Source organism: Nothoprocta perdicaria, unplaced genomic scaffold (genome assembly GCF_003342845.1).
Source record: "Nothoprocta perdicaria isolate Ctin4 unplaced genomic scaffold, notPer1 scaffold_32, whole genome shotgun sequence".
NCBI classification, from domain to species: domain Eukaryota; kingdom Metazoa; phylum Chordata; class Aves; order Tinamiformes; family Tinamidae; genus Nothoprocta; species Nothoprocta perdicaria.
The window spans coordinates 5,289,868-5,307,283 of NW_020455555.1; the positions used below are offsets into that span (position 1 = coordinate 5,289,868).

At 34.9% G+C, this 17,416-nt stretch overlaps 1 long non-coding RNA gene across 1 annotated transcript in view; it reads left to right on the forward strand.

Annotated features, from left to right (window-relative positions):
- The first annotated feature begins 263 nt into the window (after positions 1-263).
- The window catches only part of LOC112950512, a 42,368-nt gene continuing 25,215 nt past the window's right edge, over positions 264-17,416 (forward strand). The window contains exon 1 of the long non-coding RNA XR_003250029.1: positions 264-464. This is a non-coding gene — a long non-coding RNA (uncharacterized LOC112950512). The remainder of the gene's footprint in view (positions 465-17,416) is intronic.

Below are 17,416 nucleotides of genomic sequence, written 5' to 3' on the forward strand. Positions count from 1 at the left end.
AAAAATTTCTGTGCAGCAATGGTAGGAATGGCTTGGGCAAATGTTAGAGGCAGGAAGAACTGAACCTTACTGAACCAAACCAAAGAGGAGATGATAGAATTAAAAGTTTGTTTCTCATCATGCAGAAGGCAAAATGAGAGCTGCAGAATAAAGCAGGGAGGAGGGCAAGGACCCTTTGGTGTCCCCAATTACCAAGAGGCACCATGTGCAAATGACCCATCTGGTTTTTGAGTTACTGTTTTAAACCTCAATTATATTTTGTTTTCTTTCTTTCTCTTTCTTTTCTTTCTTTTTTTTTTCCTCAATTAAAGACCCGCTCCTACTGGATGTGAAGATGAGTTTTGAAATGACATCTACACTACGTCTGGTGTTTCTGACACCAATTATTCTGTTGTACTTAATGTCTTATCATTTCTGGATGAGGCACAAACTCCATGGACTCTGCTAACAAGAACATTATGCAGGTATGTGATTCTTATTAGGTAGGTCTGAGACCAAAACTTAGACAAACATTTGGTTTCGGACTGTTGTAAGGGATGGGTCCTAACCTAGGTAGTCGTTTGGTCTAACCGTTTATACACATCTTAACGTCTTGGAGGTGAGTTGAAGTTACTGAAGCAGTGACTTTTTTTTTTTTAGTGACTTCTGCAGGCATCATTTAAGAAAAGGGAAACTTTGGATGCATGTTTTCTTACAGTCTTTTTCCTTTCAACATTTTTTCTTTTACATAACTTTATTAGTGGCAGTCCTTGTTGTTACTTTCTTGAAAAACTTTTATTCAAAACAAAATTTGTCTAATTGTCAATGCTGTAGTAGTGCAAAAAGTAGTGAAAGGACAAAGTATGTGAGAAACTCTGTATAGAGTAGGACACAGTAAATTTCTAGCACATTTATTAGAGGTTGGAGAAAGAAGGAAAGTAGTCATTTTACTTCTTTTCTCCCAATTTGCTTGTAGTTTGGAATACAGTTAGTATAATGTTTTCTAAAAGAACAGTTTTACTGGTTTTGTCTTGTAATTTGGAAGAAGTATCATCCGCTCCTGTGGCTTCTCTAAAGAGTGAGAGGGGTGATACCTAGCTCTTTCACAGGAAGAAAGATATGTTTTAAACTGTATAAGGAATTACCATGATAAAAGATTATTTATGTCTGAAGTTTGATCAGCATTTTGTCACTTGCTTTACAGCTGCATTAAATGCTAATTAAGAGTCTTAGTTTTATATCAAACACACCTTTATAACATGTTTTGATCATGTTATTATCTGTACTATGTAAATGATAAATTACAACATGAATGATTTTAACAGATTGAAAGAAGATGGAAAAAACTTGTAGTTTATGGAGATTTTGCAACATATAAAGTATGGAGATAATGCAACATATAAAGTATTATTCTTGCTGTGTATTAGTTAACTGTGACTTAACAAAATTTCCATGTTCACCCAATGCATTTTATTTTGCTGGGAACCTTGACTGAGGAGGCGTTTTTGAGGCAARCACCTTAGGTAGAAGGACTTCGAAGTACGATAATTGTATATGTCACCTCGTCAGCATAGACATGTCCTTTAAAGTGAACAGGAGCAGACTATTTAGCATTTGCAGAACTCCACTAGTTTGCGTGTGCTGTTCTCCCACGTGAATTTGTCAATTCTTTTTACTTTTTGAGTCTTATTAAACCTAGCCTGAAAGTTCAGAGCAAAGAAGGGGAGGGCAGCCAAGCCTGATGTTGCTGAATTGACAAAACTCACGCTGGCTACATTTCCATTGTGCCTAACTTTGAATCTGGGTTTTCTCTGAAGAAAAACTGGTTGTCATCCCAACATACCGTGCTCTGGTTCACATCATGACATGATTTTAGAGTATGCAGAGTTTATGCTCAGTCTAGTTCAAAAAGAATAAAGATGTCTTCCAGGTGCATATCAATCTCAGGTGMATTCAATCTCAGATGGACAATTTGGACCATGGGGTAAGATAAAGGCTAATCTGAAGCAAGAATTCCCTCAAATGACTGTAATATGTTTGTGAAGTTCTATAAAGTAACAGTTTCATTCCGTAAGTCCTCTCCTCTTAGTCCTCAGTACTTGTGAATAGATATGCAGTGACTCCTGGATTTTGGCTCATGTTCTATGTTTTGAAAGGCACTGTGTTCTTTGAAGCTTTAATATCCTCCTAACAAACAATGACCACTGTGATGGTTTAAAGAAATTGGTATCAATATGATAGAGGAAACAAATATGAAATTTGAAGGATCAAAGGGAGAGAAATATCTGAAATTAACTTCCAAGGCTCTGTTTAATCTTATGAATTATAAAATAATATCCATTAATTTTGAGAGTCCTTGTCTAGAACTGTTATTACCAAGTACTGTCAATGCATTCGACAGGTTAAAATGTAAACACCTTGCAGAAGATGACATAATATAGGATGTATGTCTGCAATGCCAACTCATCACTATAAATTTAAATGCTCTGCTTGAACTTAAGTAGTCTGTATTTCCATTCCTAATACTGTAATTGTATCTTCTTGTGAAGTTTTATTGTTTGTTTTTCTTAATACAAAGCTGAAAGGAAAGATCAGACAAGTATTTTTTGTGATAGGAGACAGGAACTGGTATAATAAAGCTGTATGTGGTTTTGTGCGATATGAATTTTTGTGCAATCTTACAGCAGATGACTTTTTAATTGTGACCACTTAAATTTATTATTAGTGATCTGAATTAATTAGAGATAATGTAAAAATCAAGGGCAGAAAAAGACATGTCACATACCATGTGTTTGCTCATTAGCCACGACAGTTACTCTGCAGGGTAAATTAATATTGATATGTATATTGAAACAAAAATACACTGGAGAGGAACAGAGGTGGTGAGCTGTGCTTTGCCAGCAGTTAATAATGGGAAGATTAAAAAAAAAGTATTGAATGCAACTTCTCCTACACAAAATGTGATTTGTTGCTCAGTAGGTTCTTTTGATTTCCCTCAGACAAAGAATGATTCCAGTATTATTGCTATGCTTGTATACTTCCTATCCTCAGTTTAGTACAGGCAAGGAAATTGAGCCATTTTTTCAAGCTACCATTAGACAACAAAATTTGCATGGTAACTTGGAGTTCATGATATCTGCTGTCTGTAGTGCCTTTATGCAGTACCCAAGGACATAAACACTCAGCATTTTATTTTAAGCATTACATAGGTTGCTTGGTCTGTTTTTCTGCCCGTAGTTGTGGGGCAGGCAAGCCTGTAGCACTGTTTTCTGTGCTATCTGTCCTCTGGTAGCAAGCCTTGTTTATTGGAAGTAGTGCAGTGGGCTGTTGTGTTTAATATAGAGTTTTTGTTGTATAGTTTCTAATTCAGTGAGTTTAGAGACTTAGCAAAATGTAGCATCAAGTAGCATTTTAGCAGCGTTCGGAAACATTTTGGAGAGCAGAAGTATTGGGGATTTTTTTTTGTTTGGTTTTAATCACCCTAGTAACTTACTTCTTGACATAATGTTACTTCCACACTAGGTAACTGATGTGCCTGTGCGCTAAATATGTGCATCATGGGGAACAAACAGGAGGAATTAGAGTTCTGTGCAGTTGCAGTGTTGCTGTCTCATTGGGACCATAGAGACATACTTGTAACTCACATGACTGGATACCTGCAGTGGATAGACCCTTCAGGAAGGGCATGTCAGGAAGATGAGGAGGGGGGAGTCTATGTGAGAGAGCATCTGAAACACTTAAAGCTCTGCCTCAGTTATTAATGAGCTGACTGATAGCTCTGGAAGATCTGCAAGTGCTTCACCTCTGCCTGAGTTCTCCAGTAAGGCAGTAAATGTGACGCTATGTTTTTACTTTTTTTTTCTTTTCCTGTCCCCCCCCCCCCACCTGTGTTGCATCTTCTATCTTTTTGGAGCTTAGAACATGGCTAAGGAGCTCCCAATACGAAGGCCCACACAGCAGTATTGTTGAGGCATTGCTAATAAGCCGCAGCCATCAATAGACTTGGAGTTTTGGTGCAGCTGTGCTGGCTAGTACTTCATCAGCTTACCTTGTGGTGGCTAGGAACATATTTTGCTAGCTACATCAGCAGAAAAGCTCCTTTYACATACTAGAAGGTAGAAGGATATGTTGCTTTAGCTTGCTACTTGTCACTGTGTCAGTTTTAGAGATTAAAACTTAATCAATACAGTGATTCTTAAGCTCCTTGAAGTTAGGAAGAATTTTTTATTTATGTAGCAGTGCTAGCACCATGGGGCTGTTGGTTCCTGTGCTCTTTAGGGATTTTCCTATGAACTCATGCCAGTTACTCTTCGGCAAAAAGTACTATTTTAGAAGTGAATTGAAACATCACCTTCTGATCCATATATCAGATGATGACCCAAAAGATCATTGCAGTTGATTAGATCCACTACTAACAGCAGTTTCCTGGGTATGAGGGTCTAAATGAAAATTCGCAGATTCCTTTTATTCCCACAGTATAGAAAAGCCATTCCTAGTCCAAATTACTTTACCAACATGCTTGTCTTCACTTTTGTGTTTTAGGTTAGTTCCAAAGCATTAGAGGGAAATTTAATATTTTCTCTGGTGGACATTCTTGTTTTTTATGGGTGGGAGTGTGTTGGAGTGTTTGTTTGTTTGTTTTTGAAGCTTTGTAAAGAAGCTATATTCTTTACCAGTCACTCGCAAGTAAAGAACCCTGTCTATGTTAAGGGATAAAGTTCTTCAAACAGTGAAATGAAATCCTATTTATCTTTATCTGTTTGAACTTTCGAACGTTATGGCTAAAATATWTTTTCCTCATTTATAAACATTAAAAATTTCTATAGTACAGATGACTCTTTAGCAGCATAACAATTTTACGGTTACCAGTATGCTTCTTGTAGCCAGTTAAAAAGGGCATGCCTTTTCTTTTCCTAGTTACTTTATTGGCATTATGACTACAGCCAATGACTACAGGTTCGAGAAGTTCCTAATTTGTTATAACTTATGGTGAAGGATTAATCGTGTTTTATGTGTGCTGTCATGATCAAAGGAATACACACTGTGCTGGCTCAGAATTAGTTTCACAGAAAAATCAGTGCTTAGTATGTGACAATTTCTGTTTTTCTTGTAGAGATGGAATAYTGCCCTACTTCAATAACTGGCTTACTGTTTCTAAAGCTCAGACTCCTCTAAATATATTTGAATGTTGAGTCACTTTAACAGATAACACGTAACTCTGATGACTTATGGTTAAAATTATGCATTATTAATCAGATTTATAAATTGTGTTTTAGTAAGAGCTGTCATGATCTAGTTTTAACTCTGTCTACATCCTATTAAACTGAAGGAATTGCAACTTTGCAAAAACAAAACCCCAAACCAAAAAAACCTTTGCCATCCKTTAGCAAAGCATGGAGAGAAGTTGAGGAATATTTCATTGTTGCTTTTACTAGTGTAATTTTCTCATTTTCAGCATTGCCATCTCTAGGTTTTATCCTCGATTTCTGTGATAGACAAGACAAAGCGTTCTGTCACTCACGGGAAGTTTGAGAACTACTGTGGTATTTCACCCACACAGAAGGATATGGTCTTAACTGTGAAGAGCTGGCGCAGGGCTTAATTGGAACAGGGACTATGTTGGTATGGAAAGACTTCATTCAGGTGCAATTATAGGTTTTGTATTCTATTATATATTGGGATGCTGAATGACATCTGTAGGAAATGCTTGGTAGTGATTATTATAGTAAAGCAGCTAAAGTCTGTAAAAGGAATTGGAGTCATGGTTAAAAAAAAAAAAAAAAAAGACCTTGCACATTTGTATGCTTCTACAAACACACAGAAGTAAGCATACGTGCTTCAGTTATCTCAAATATATGTTACTTATGTAGTATGGATCTTCTTTCAGTTTTGGCATGGCTACAGGAATTACTTGTTTGCACTTGTAACCAGTACATGATTATTAATAGAAATTTCTTTATAGGCATGTTGTATATTTTTTATTACTAGAAATGGGTGCACTGCACTTCAAGTATCATGAATACTTGATTTTGGAGTAAGAAAATAAATCTAGGAGTAAGTATATTCATATTGTATTTTTTAGTAGASATCATTACCAACTAAGTTTTTCTTAACATTGAAAAAAGGCTTATGATGGTAACCTGTGCCATTTGTTCTGAAGAACAAAATGGCAGATGGTGACAAAGATTTGCCAACCTGCTGCGGTGCAATTGATAGTAATGTGTATTCACAAAGGTGTATAGCACTAACACAGGCAAATAAGAACTGCAGTACAGCTGAAGAGGTGGACAACATCTAAATGATAAATAAAGCAAGAAATAATCATCCATCCAAAAAGTAATCAATTTTTCAAAATCATATAGGAGTCATATCTAGAGATTAAAAAAAAAAGAGCAATAATGAATGAGTAGGATCTTTTAAGAATCTTTTGGGGGGTTATAAAAGCTGCTGTCTCAAAAAAAAAAAAAACAGTTAAATGCTGAGGACATCATCCAGTCACATGATATTAATCACATGCTGTTTCACTGAGTTTACAGCTTTGAACCTTTGATTATTGTGGGCTTCAAATGGGGAAAAGCATGTTTGGATTAGTCTGACTGTTTTTCATTGCTTATTTATAAGTTTAATTATTTCTATGAAATACAAAACTAAGCTAAATAGGAGTACAGAGTACAGGCATAGAAATCAGATATTTCAGTCAATTTTGGAACATCCTTTTCAAAAGACTGACTGGCTACTGAGCAAGTCATTTTAGACACAGGGGAGCAATGCCATTGCAAGTACAAGACTGTTTGACATGGAGAGGTTGCAACTTGGAAGTATTTATTGCACAAGTAATCTGGAAAGTGTGAAAACCTGTACAGTTGTGGAGTACTGAAGGAAGGAGCACTAGAGCATGCTGTACTCCTTCCATATTTCCTCCTTCATAATGAGTGCATGGAGCTCTTTGAATCCAAATTAGGTCAAAGCAGCCTAAGATTGTTTTAATTTCTCTTATGACTCACAGGGACATTCAGTCCAGACTTTAATAAATGGATCCACTTGTTTCTGCTTTGTTTCAGTCAAGCACATCTCAAGAAATAAAGCACCTACAACTTAATAACTTCTAATGGCATTCTGCCATTAGGTTCCAGCCCTGGAGTCTTTGGCATGAGAAATGTATACTAGTAGTATGTGTTTATGTAACATGCTTTGTAGAAGTAATCCTCTGAAGAGGAATTATCAAGGTATAAGTAGAGTGCTACTGTACTGAAAATGACTTTCTAGATTCTGCTTTGTATCAAAGGAGTGCCAGCATGAAGTATAAAGCAAAGTGGTGTGTCTTCAAACTGTCTGTCAAAAAAAAAGAAACTGTCCTTTTGAAAATGTACCAAAAGTGCTCCAAAAGTACTCAATCTGCACTCAGTATTGCTTCTGTTGAAGTTCATGTGAATAGGACCAGGCCAGTAATGAACTATTTGAAAGGGTTATTCACCTCAGCATCCCAGGCTTCCTGCACTGCTACACAGAAGTCCTTCATCTTCAAACCAGTGTTAGGCAGGTATTAATTCTGATATATCCTGAGTTCTCTTTAGAACTTTATTTTAACAGTGCATAACTATAATTCATGCTGAGCTCAGCAGTTGTTCACAAATCATTTATGCTGTATTCCAGCAGTTCATGCTATTGCTGAGGCCATACAGTGAATTGCAAGTTTTATTCAGCTAGCTAAGTAGTTAGTGACTAGCTTTTTAATCTGTATAATAGTTGGTTTTTATATACTAACTGGGAGGTAGGATGGAGGAGAGGATGTCATTTGAGAAAGTTTATTTTCATTTGAGTCTCCCATGATCACTAGTTAAGCTATATCTGTATCTTTCTAGAACCCTGGAACAGGCTGCCCAGGGAGGCTCTGGACTCTCCTTCTCTGGAGGTCTTCCAAACCCACCTGAATTCCACCCTGTGCCACATGCTGTAGGTGTGTCTGCTGGAGCAGGGGGGTTGGAGTAGAGGTCCCTTCCAATCTTAACCATTCTGTGATTCTCTGATAAGTTAAAAGTAATAAAGTAATGAGCTCTTTTTTTTTTTTTTTAATTTTAAGAGGAAAGCCCAAGGAAGAGTTGTGTTCTAAAACTTTATGTTAGTTTGCAAACCTGGCAAAGTAAGCAACAAAACACATTTTTGCCATAAAGTACAGTGGTTTCTTGTCTGATTTCTTATATTTTTTTATGCAGTCTTGTAATGTGACCACTTGTGTATGATTTTTGCCTTTTGTTTTTTGTTTCTGACAGATTCCTAGGTGGTGGTTTCTGTTTTTGTCAGCTGCTTCAACTGAGCAGCTATAAGAATGTAAAGTAGCACTAAAAAAAAAAAAAAGATCCTTTTGTCATGGTCTCCTTTTTGCAAGCACTCTCTTTCTTGTTGTAGCTTCAGTGAGAGAAATTTAGATACCTAATAAAAGATCTCTTCCTTTGGACGTTCATTTTCTAAGCCTCATGTTTCTGTTCTCTGTTTGCCCAAGGTTTATTCAGACAAAGCATGGCTTGTTGGAAATTTCCTTTTGGAGAGATTGGTTTCTTGTCGCTGTCTGTCACAATGAGGAATTGGACTTTGGAGTTTACAGTTTTGTCCTTTGGTTTTTAATATGTAAGATTTATAATATGTGAGATGCTTTGTAAAAGAGATACCTTTGATTACTTAGTAAATGTTTAATTTTCTAGTAATCACCATAGCATATTTACTTCCCTGTTTTGTTTCCTATTTGTTTCCTTTGCTGGAGTTATTCTACACAGTCACTGCAGAGATTTCATCCACATGGTGATCTTYGCAGGATTTTTAAATAACTGTCATTATCTCTAAAGGAAAATGGAATTGTCTTTTGAATGTTGCAACTACATCTTAGGAAATATTCCAAATAATGATATGAAATAAAGCACTTTGGCATGGCTTTGTATAACTGTTACAAATGTGAACAAAAAGCAGAGAGCATCTGCCATAGTTAGAGAGTACATGTAAACTTAGTGCRAAGGAAAGAGTCTAGGAGCTAGTATGTAAAATTCAGTTGCAGAATGTGTTTGAAATAGCAGGAAAAACGGATAGTGATGATTTTTTCATTATCTACAGTCAAATCTTTGTTTTGGGGAAGCTTTTATGTAGATCAAAAYGTCACATTCTCTTTAAAGACACCTCACTTCAAAATGGTATATTTCAGTAACAGTCCTTAAATACTTTTTAAAAGAAAATTCTGAGACCATTTAGGCCTGAAAATGTTTCTGTGGTGTTGTTTTTAAGTTGTAGATGTTCTGTGCTGGTAGCATACAAGAATTTATTTAAATAAATTTCTTTAGAATTACTGTGAAAAATACATGAAAAAATGTAGGTGGAACTAATTTAAAAGCTTTCTGTGGTAGAGGTAAAATTTGCTTTAGGTAAAGCACACCCCTGAAAGCAAAGCAAACAGGACCATTGTTTTCAGGTTATGTAGCAATTTTGGAATCAGTTTTTGAGATAGTTTTTCTAGAAGTTACACCCATTAAACAAAAATCACAAATGTCAATTCAATGTTTGTGAAGCGTGGGCTAGTTAGTGGAGGGTGATAATGGAATATGTCAATGTATTTTATAAGAAAAAGACCATGGAATCAGACCAAAAGTAACAATTGGCAGAAGTTTGAGGCCATCACTTTTACAAAAGGCATCAAAAGAAAATTAGAATGCCTGCCATGTCAGTAACTGACATTATCAGAGGAATCAGCAATTTAACTAAATTTCTGATTCTTATCTAAACTTTTAAGAAAGATCAAACAAATCAATGTGATGTCCAGAGAACTGATATCTCTTAAAGAAAATGAGTGTATTCTCAATGGCAATTAGTGATTGTAAACCACAATAGTATTCTGAGAAACTGCACTTCAGTTGTATGTTCTCAACATAACTTAATAGTAAGGAACATTTATTTCAAATCACAGAAAGAGAACAATTCTGAGACTGAGATTTTGCCAAGAAGGGTCCTAAGCAATCTGCAGTCATGCAGTGAGTGACATTGAGATAAAGCAAAAAAAAAAAAAAAAAAGTCAGAGGTGATTAGAAAATGATTTGATAATGACTGCTTAGAAAAAGTTGCTGATATTTGGAAAGGAGAAAAGACAAGATAGTTCTTGATTCTGTTATATGTTATGAAGACATAGATATTTACAGTGCTTGGTATGTTATTTTTTGATATTACAGAGATTTCTTATGGATTTGGTAAAACAAAGGACCTATTTTTTAAAAAAAAAACTTGTAAAGCAGTGCGACACTGCCATCATTTTTATATAAGTCTTTTGAGACTGAATCAGGTGGGAACAGAGATGCAAAAGTCTCCCTTTAATACTGTTAAAAATAGTATTTTAATTCAGAAGAGCACTTCAGAAGCCATTACAGGTTACTTAGGAAGAAATGCCTATGTATCTGATTACTGAAGACTGAAAAGAAATCATATTAATTTGAAAGCATTATTAATGATAATTACAGTGTAATTCAGTTTCTGAAATTAAGCTAATCACTGCAATTTAACCAACTCAGATTATGGAAGCATCTTTAAAAGATTTAGGTAATTACAATTTTCAAAAAGTACATATATGAAGTATAAATGGGAAAGCTGCTTTCTTTTATTTGTTGTCAAATGACACTTATAAATTGAGATCTAATACTAACAAACAAAAACATCTACTTACTTTTACTGTTTAATCCCTAGTAATTCTAATTAGGTTATTTTTAAATGTCCTTAAATTTAGTTGTGATGTACAGATATTACTCAGAAATAATTACATTAGTGTTCGCTCTCTTGAATATTTTTTTGCTGTGAGGAATGGAATTACAATTTAAATTTGTACATCATATAAGACAAAATTGCATATTTTTCTTGAAGCACTACAGATTGCTAATTGGACATGAAGATATGTAACCAAGGTAGGGAGMTGATTCCTTTTATTGAGAATAATAGTCATTAACTCGATCTCCATGAACAGTTTACAAGAGAAAGCTTCCACGTATGCTCTTTTGAGTGATGGGTAAAGTAAAATAATGTTCGTTTTTGAGTTACTTCCTGGGGAAAAAATACTGTTATGTARTATACTTTTAGTGCTTCCGTAGCTTTCCTCTCTGCAAGGAAAAGAATGGATATAATCAGATCTGCATCTCCCTTTGCTCTTGGTCTTGTCTGTTGCAGAAAATTGTCAGTTCAAAGTGTTTGTAGGTATTTGGTATATTCGTGGTGTACGATTGAGCATTTTCCTGTCACGGTCAGAAGCATGTCATTTTTCCTGCGACTTTAGTCGTCGGGTCGAACAACTTATAAGAAACAGTTTATAATGCACCTAAGAAAACAGTAATCTACATATTTGATGAGTTAGTGATAGTAATAATTTCTGAGTGAACCTAAGGTCATCCCCAGCAAGATCTGTTTCTCCTCCTCATCCCATTTTTAAAAAATGTTGGCTTTGATGGCTCTTTGAACTTAGGAAAAAAAAAAAAAAAAGAGAGAGAGAGAATGAAGAGGCCAGAGCTAAGAAAATCACAGAGCTATTCAAATCCCCTGCATCTGTGCCTCTTGTCTTTATGGGCTACATATGTCCTGCAGGCCAATATAAAACCATTGATCTGCATATGTCCATGTAGTAATGGACGTCTGTAATCTGTGAATATGAATTCCATCACYTTAAGCTGATGAACACATCAGGTGGTGAGTACATCACTAGTACTGGTTCGTCCGTGCACCTGTGAAATGCATTGTGCTTCTGATGCAGTTTTAATTACTGTGCTGATTCACAGTAGCCATTTATGGATTTCTAGTGTCCAGAAATGTCTGAGAACTGCTAGAAGCAAAATTATCAGGGTGTTGGTTAACTGGTTAAAGCAGAAGCAACTCAAACTGATGTGGAATCCAGCAGTCACAAACACTTGAACTTGTTCTTGAAGAATATAGTAAAGGAGAAGCTTGAGCATTGGTAGGAGGAATATAAGACCAAAAGCCTCACTAAACTAAGTAGAAACAATTCCATTCCTTATTACATGGTGGTGGACCTGTACATGCTATATGTCCTTCCTGAGCTAGCTATATCTTAATATGAAGACTTAAGACTGTGTATTAATATGAAGACTTGTAATATGAAGAAACTGATAAATGAGACATAATATAGGAGTAAATTGTCTGGCCTTACTTCAGTTTGCAACCTAAATTCAGTTTATTAACGGTTCCTGGATCCCAAGTTTCTATGTTATTTTGATGTTTGCATGCAGTGTTTAATTCTGTTCTCTTCCCTATGTTTTCTGTATTTTAGAGGCCTTGTTTTACAGGTTTTAAATATTTTCCCTTTATTCAAAGTTTCTGACACTGGGTAGAGTTTATTTGAGATCAGTTCTGAGATGGTCATGTGGATAGCTAAGAGCACAAAGAAATGAAAAAACAGCAAACTGTTTAGATTGAGATGTGATGGAAACAGCAGAGAAACTGGACCTAGAAGTTGCCCAAGCTAGGCAAGTAAGCTCTACAGCCTTGATATTTGGAATGGGAAATAGCAAGTCTGTTGCAAAGTAGTAACAAGAAGAATTCACAACTGCAGTGCTCTGCTCAAAGGCTGAATTGTTGTGAGTAGTTTAGTTTTTATAAAATCAAGCATTTGAAGAGGTGAGTGAAATTACAGTGCATAGGAAAAAGTGGACAGGTCTGCAGGACACTTACTGAAGTGCAGAGAAGATTACCCTTGATTTTAAAACCTGGCCTTTTGAGGAAATGTAGAAAGCTATAGAAAGGAGATATAAGGTTAATAAATCCGGTTTATTTTATTAGATAAATTATGGGCAAGGGAAATAATATTTTTGAAGAGTATATATAATTAGCCTTCATGAATGTACAAATGTAATTCTGTTATTTTTGAAGTAGTCACAATGTGAACAAAATGGTAAAGAAGATATATTGAAGGTGTCACATGCCTGTATATAGGTATATGCCTGTTAGTGATTACTGTGTTGAACGAAGTCAATGGCACATGTGATTCTTGAGATAATTTTCCTGTTATATTACTAGTTCTATGACTGGCTTTGAGTAGCTCGGTTAAAATAGTTTTATTCTCTTCAGTCCTGCTTAGAAATGCTGATCTCAGCATTTCTAGCTGATCTCAGATTAGCTAGACTAGATCTCGGAGATCTCACTGAAATATATAGGGCAGAAAGATAAGACTTATATAAAGAATAAGAGTCAAGTCACCCATTTTTTTTTTATCTTTTTATCACAGTTGTGCCTTTTCTTTGTTACTTGAAACCACTTCTTTATGTTACTGTAATACTGTGAGGAATATTTATTAATTCCAATAATGTTTAAACTGTTGGATAGATTTGTTACCAGTCAAAAGTTGTAGACTGTTATTTTTGAGAATCCTGTGATCAAGTGGAAAAAAAATCTTAATCAGGCTTCATTATACTTCGTTAAGTGTTTTTCTCTTTTTTTTTCCTCTCTCTTTTTTTCACTTTTGCTTTGATTCAGTTTGGGTTTTTTTTTTTTTTTAAATACCATAACTTTTATATTTTTCACTATTATCCTGAAAGTTCTCCTACTCATCTCTTCACTGGTATATTGTCCAGAAGCATTTTGGGATTGGGTAATGTAACATAAAATAAACCTCTTGAAAATGCAAAAAGTCAGCTTGAAGTCAGCATACARTTGAGCTGCTGCCGGAAGGGACCATTTTAGCCTTTTTGCTGCTTTTCTTGTGATGATGCTTTTGAGGTTCTGAAGTCAGTTCAGGGGACCGATTTGGCTTTACATCAACTTGCACTACAAAAGAAGTAAACCAGCAAACCTCTTGAGTCGAATCAGAGCTGGAAGCTGAGAATAGAAGAACCTCTGGCAGCAGCCCAAATTTGTGTTGTTTTAGCAAGATTATGAGTATACCAACTGATTTATTTATTTAAGCGYTCACTAATGTTTTGTATTCTTTACCTTAGGTACATTTGTAATCCTATTAGAAGTGATAAGCTTGTTCACATCTTAAATTTATGTACATTTAAGTGCTTGCAGCATAAAGGTTTATTTGGATGCATTTGGGTTAATAAGTCTTTTAGGTGATCTTTTGCCTTAATTTGGGTAAGTAAATCTTACTATTTTTCAGTTCCATTAAAAACTAAATGGATATCWGGTGTCTGGAGTTATAAGATTTTGTTTTGATCTTGCCTGGTTATTCTTGCCCAGATTGTATAGGTGCACATGTGTTAAATGTAGTTTTCCACAGTTGTGTGAAATAAACTACTCCTTAGATAAAACTAGTTCAGTTAAATACAYATTCTTTAATTGTCCTCTCTTTTAGTGGTCCCATGTAAACTACCATAGTTTTGCCAGGAAATGATTTTTGTTTGCGGAGTTGATATTTATAAGATGTAGGTTTATGTATGTTGCTAATAGCAGTTAAGTTTTAACAAAGTCTGAAAGTTGTTAACTGCCTACTACGTTGTCTTGACAAGAGTAAGACAAATGACATCCTCGAAAAAATCTGCAAACATAATCGCTTCCTATTAACATCCAGTTAACATCTGGATTTGTAAGCTTCACCCATCTGTTAGATATGTAACATTTGGATTAACTTTTTAATTTTGCACTTGTCCTTTTTTTTTTTAAATTTAGTAAGTCTGAGTTGCTGAATTTGAAGATGATGTTTATATGCAAAAGCATTTTGATCACAGTCTAAGAAAGCTTGGATACAAAAGATTAGATTAGTCTTTATTTAAGATAATCTTTGCAAAAATGCTTTTAACATTTTTACAATTAACATTTAAACAAATTCTTGATTGCAGTTGCAGTGAAGCATGTTTTTGCTTTCTTTTCTGTGTGGGAAACATTTTACCAAATGGAAGGTGTAGCTAATGTGCCGATGATGGGCAAATGTTTGCTCAATGTAAAGCATAGAAAGCRAAATGTTTACAGATCAAGATTTATCTTTTATTGGTGGCTCTTTCCAATATTGTAATTATAAAAATGAACTTGACGGTGTTCTGTTAGCAGGCCTTTATCTGTGTGTGGCCTTTATATCAGATGTAAACATTGGTTCTAGGACACCTGRCTTTTGTATTATGGGTCTGGAGCACTCTCAGAATCTCCAGTCATTGGATATATAATCTTTGCCAACTGTCTTTTCAGTTCTCTTCTACTTCTTTAGTGTACTTATTTCTGCTTGTCTAATTAGACATACTTTCCCAGAGAAGCTTTTTGCCTGCCTTCTTCCATTGCTCGCATAGCTCAACAAGAAGGGGGCTTCCAGTGTACTAGTGTTTGGTGGGGTAGCGTGGGGAGGAAAGGGTTTTTGTTCATTTATTTTGAGCTAAGTATTACAGTACTTGTATTCACCTGCTTGCAAACTAGAGAAAAATCCTTTCCAGTCCATACTTGACTCTTGAAAGAGTAGTTGAAGAGGGCTGGGTAGTTAGATTGAATGGTTATTTGAAGGAGGCAACTTTCTATTGAATCTGATTCCTTGCTGTAGTTTATGATGAAATAGATGCATCTGACTCCTACTGTGTGTTTTTTGTTTGTTTGTTTTTGCTTTGGGAAAACAGGAAGAGTAATAGTAGAATATCAAATTACATTTTGATGGGACATAGGGAACTATATATGTTGTATAACATATGAGCAGTCCTTTACCAAATGAAGATACTAAAAAATKAATCTCTTTTTTCACATAAGTAGAAATTAGCTTTTTTTGGAAAAGAATGTTAAGGTAGGACTGTGTCAAAGAAATTGAAAGAAATGCTGAACATGCAGCTTTTAAGTATGGAGGTATGCATTTTTTATGATAGTTGTAATCATAGACTCTTTGCTGCACTTTTAAGTTCAGAAAATCTTTAATTACAATCTAGAGTGTATTTTCAAATGATGTTTCAGTTTTTAAATGCACTCTTAATTCTCTCAGCATTGCCACAGCTAATGGACTTTATGGAGCCCTGATTGCAAGTCCATGAAGATTAAGTGAGCAGAATTGCTCATAAAAGGTTTTGTAGATGCTTTCTTTTTTTTGCCCCATAACAGAAAAATGACAGAGAAAGAAAAAAATAAAAGTGAAGGAGATAAATGGAAAGACAAGATGAAAAAAAAGGCAGAGATATTGAACTCTAGCATAATTAATTGAAGACAAAATATGTGTTCAGTTTATCATAGCAGATCTGGTGGCAGAATAGACACTGCAGACATCTCTATAATATATTTGAGATGAGCCAAGTATTAATTGTCTAGACAAAAGGGATTACCACTATGTCGTCTTTAACTCTTCAGGGAGAGGCAGAAGCAAAAGCATTGATTCCTACTTTGTTTGTAGTGTTGCCAGCATGAGATTACTAGACTGGCTACAGTAATATCCCAACCCTTTTCTAGTTCCTTTTGTGGCACTGAAACGTCTGATATGTTGTGGGATTGAAGAGTTTATGTATGGAAGAGTCAAAGCACATGGAGAGCTCAAAACTCACTTAAAGCAAACTTAGTATATGCATGGTTTTCTAGAGTGTTATATTTGCTTTGCACTAAAGGGAAGGACAGCCTTAAGTATTCCTCAAAAAGYGTGGTAGATCTTAATAATTTAAGAATATCAGTTTTCATAGCTAAATGTCTTAAAAGCAGTGAATATTGTCTCTGGTATGAAGCTAACTCTTTCTATAGACTGTTCTCTTAGAGTTTTGTGTGTGGGTTTTTCTTTTTTTAATCTTATTCATACTCTTTAGGCTAAGGATTTGATTACTCTTTCTATGGACAGGATTAGGTATTAGTAGGGAATACGTTGTCTGGTGTATTTAAACAGCCAGTTAGGAAATTAGAATCTGTTTGAAGGGAAAAGAAAGGCCATCATCATTGACCCTAACTGTAGCATTCTTCAGTCTATACATTCTGCATGTTCCTATAGCATTTGCTATCAAAAGCACAACAATATTTCTAAGTAAAAAAAAAATTTTAGACATTTACAACTACTATATAAGTGCTGTTTAAAATTTTTTTTAATTGCTTCTTTAATAAATAATATATGCATTTCCATATTAAAATACTTCCTTTTTTTAGGTTTTCCACAGAATTCAGTATTTTTTCCAAATATTCATTTACTAGAAATTAGTTTATTAAAATAAAATTGTGTGACATCTCACTAAAATTTAGTTTGCAGACTCCAAGATTCATGTATCTAATTTCTGCCTCACTTAAGGAGGTTCTCTGGAATTGCATTAGATAACTACAAAAAGAGTGGCACCAGATAATTCAAATTCCTGCAGAAGTCTAGATTGTATGTCAGATCTGGACAGAAATTTTACTTAAACTGATTTTATTAGGAATTCCAGTTCCTTAAACATTAAATATTCTGTAAGAATGTAACTATTATAGATGAAAGGTTTCTTAGCTCTAAAAGAGAAAAACTGATGGAGAAGATATTTTTGGTACCTATCTGCAAAACCAT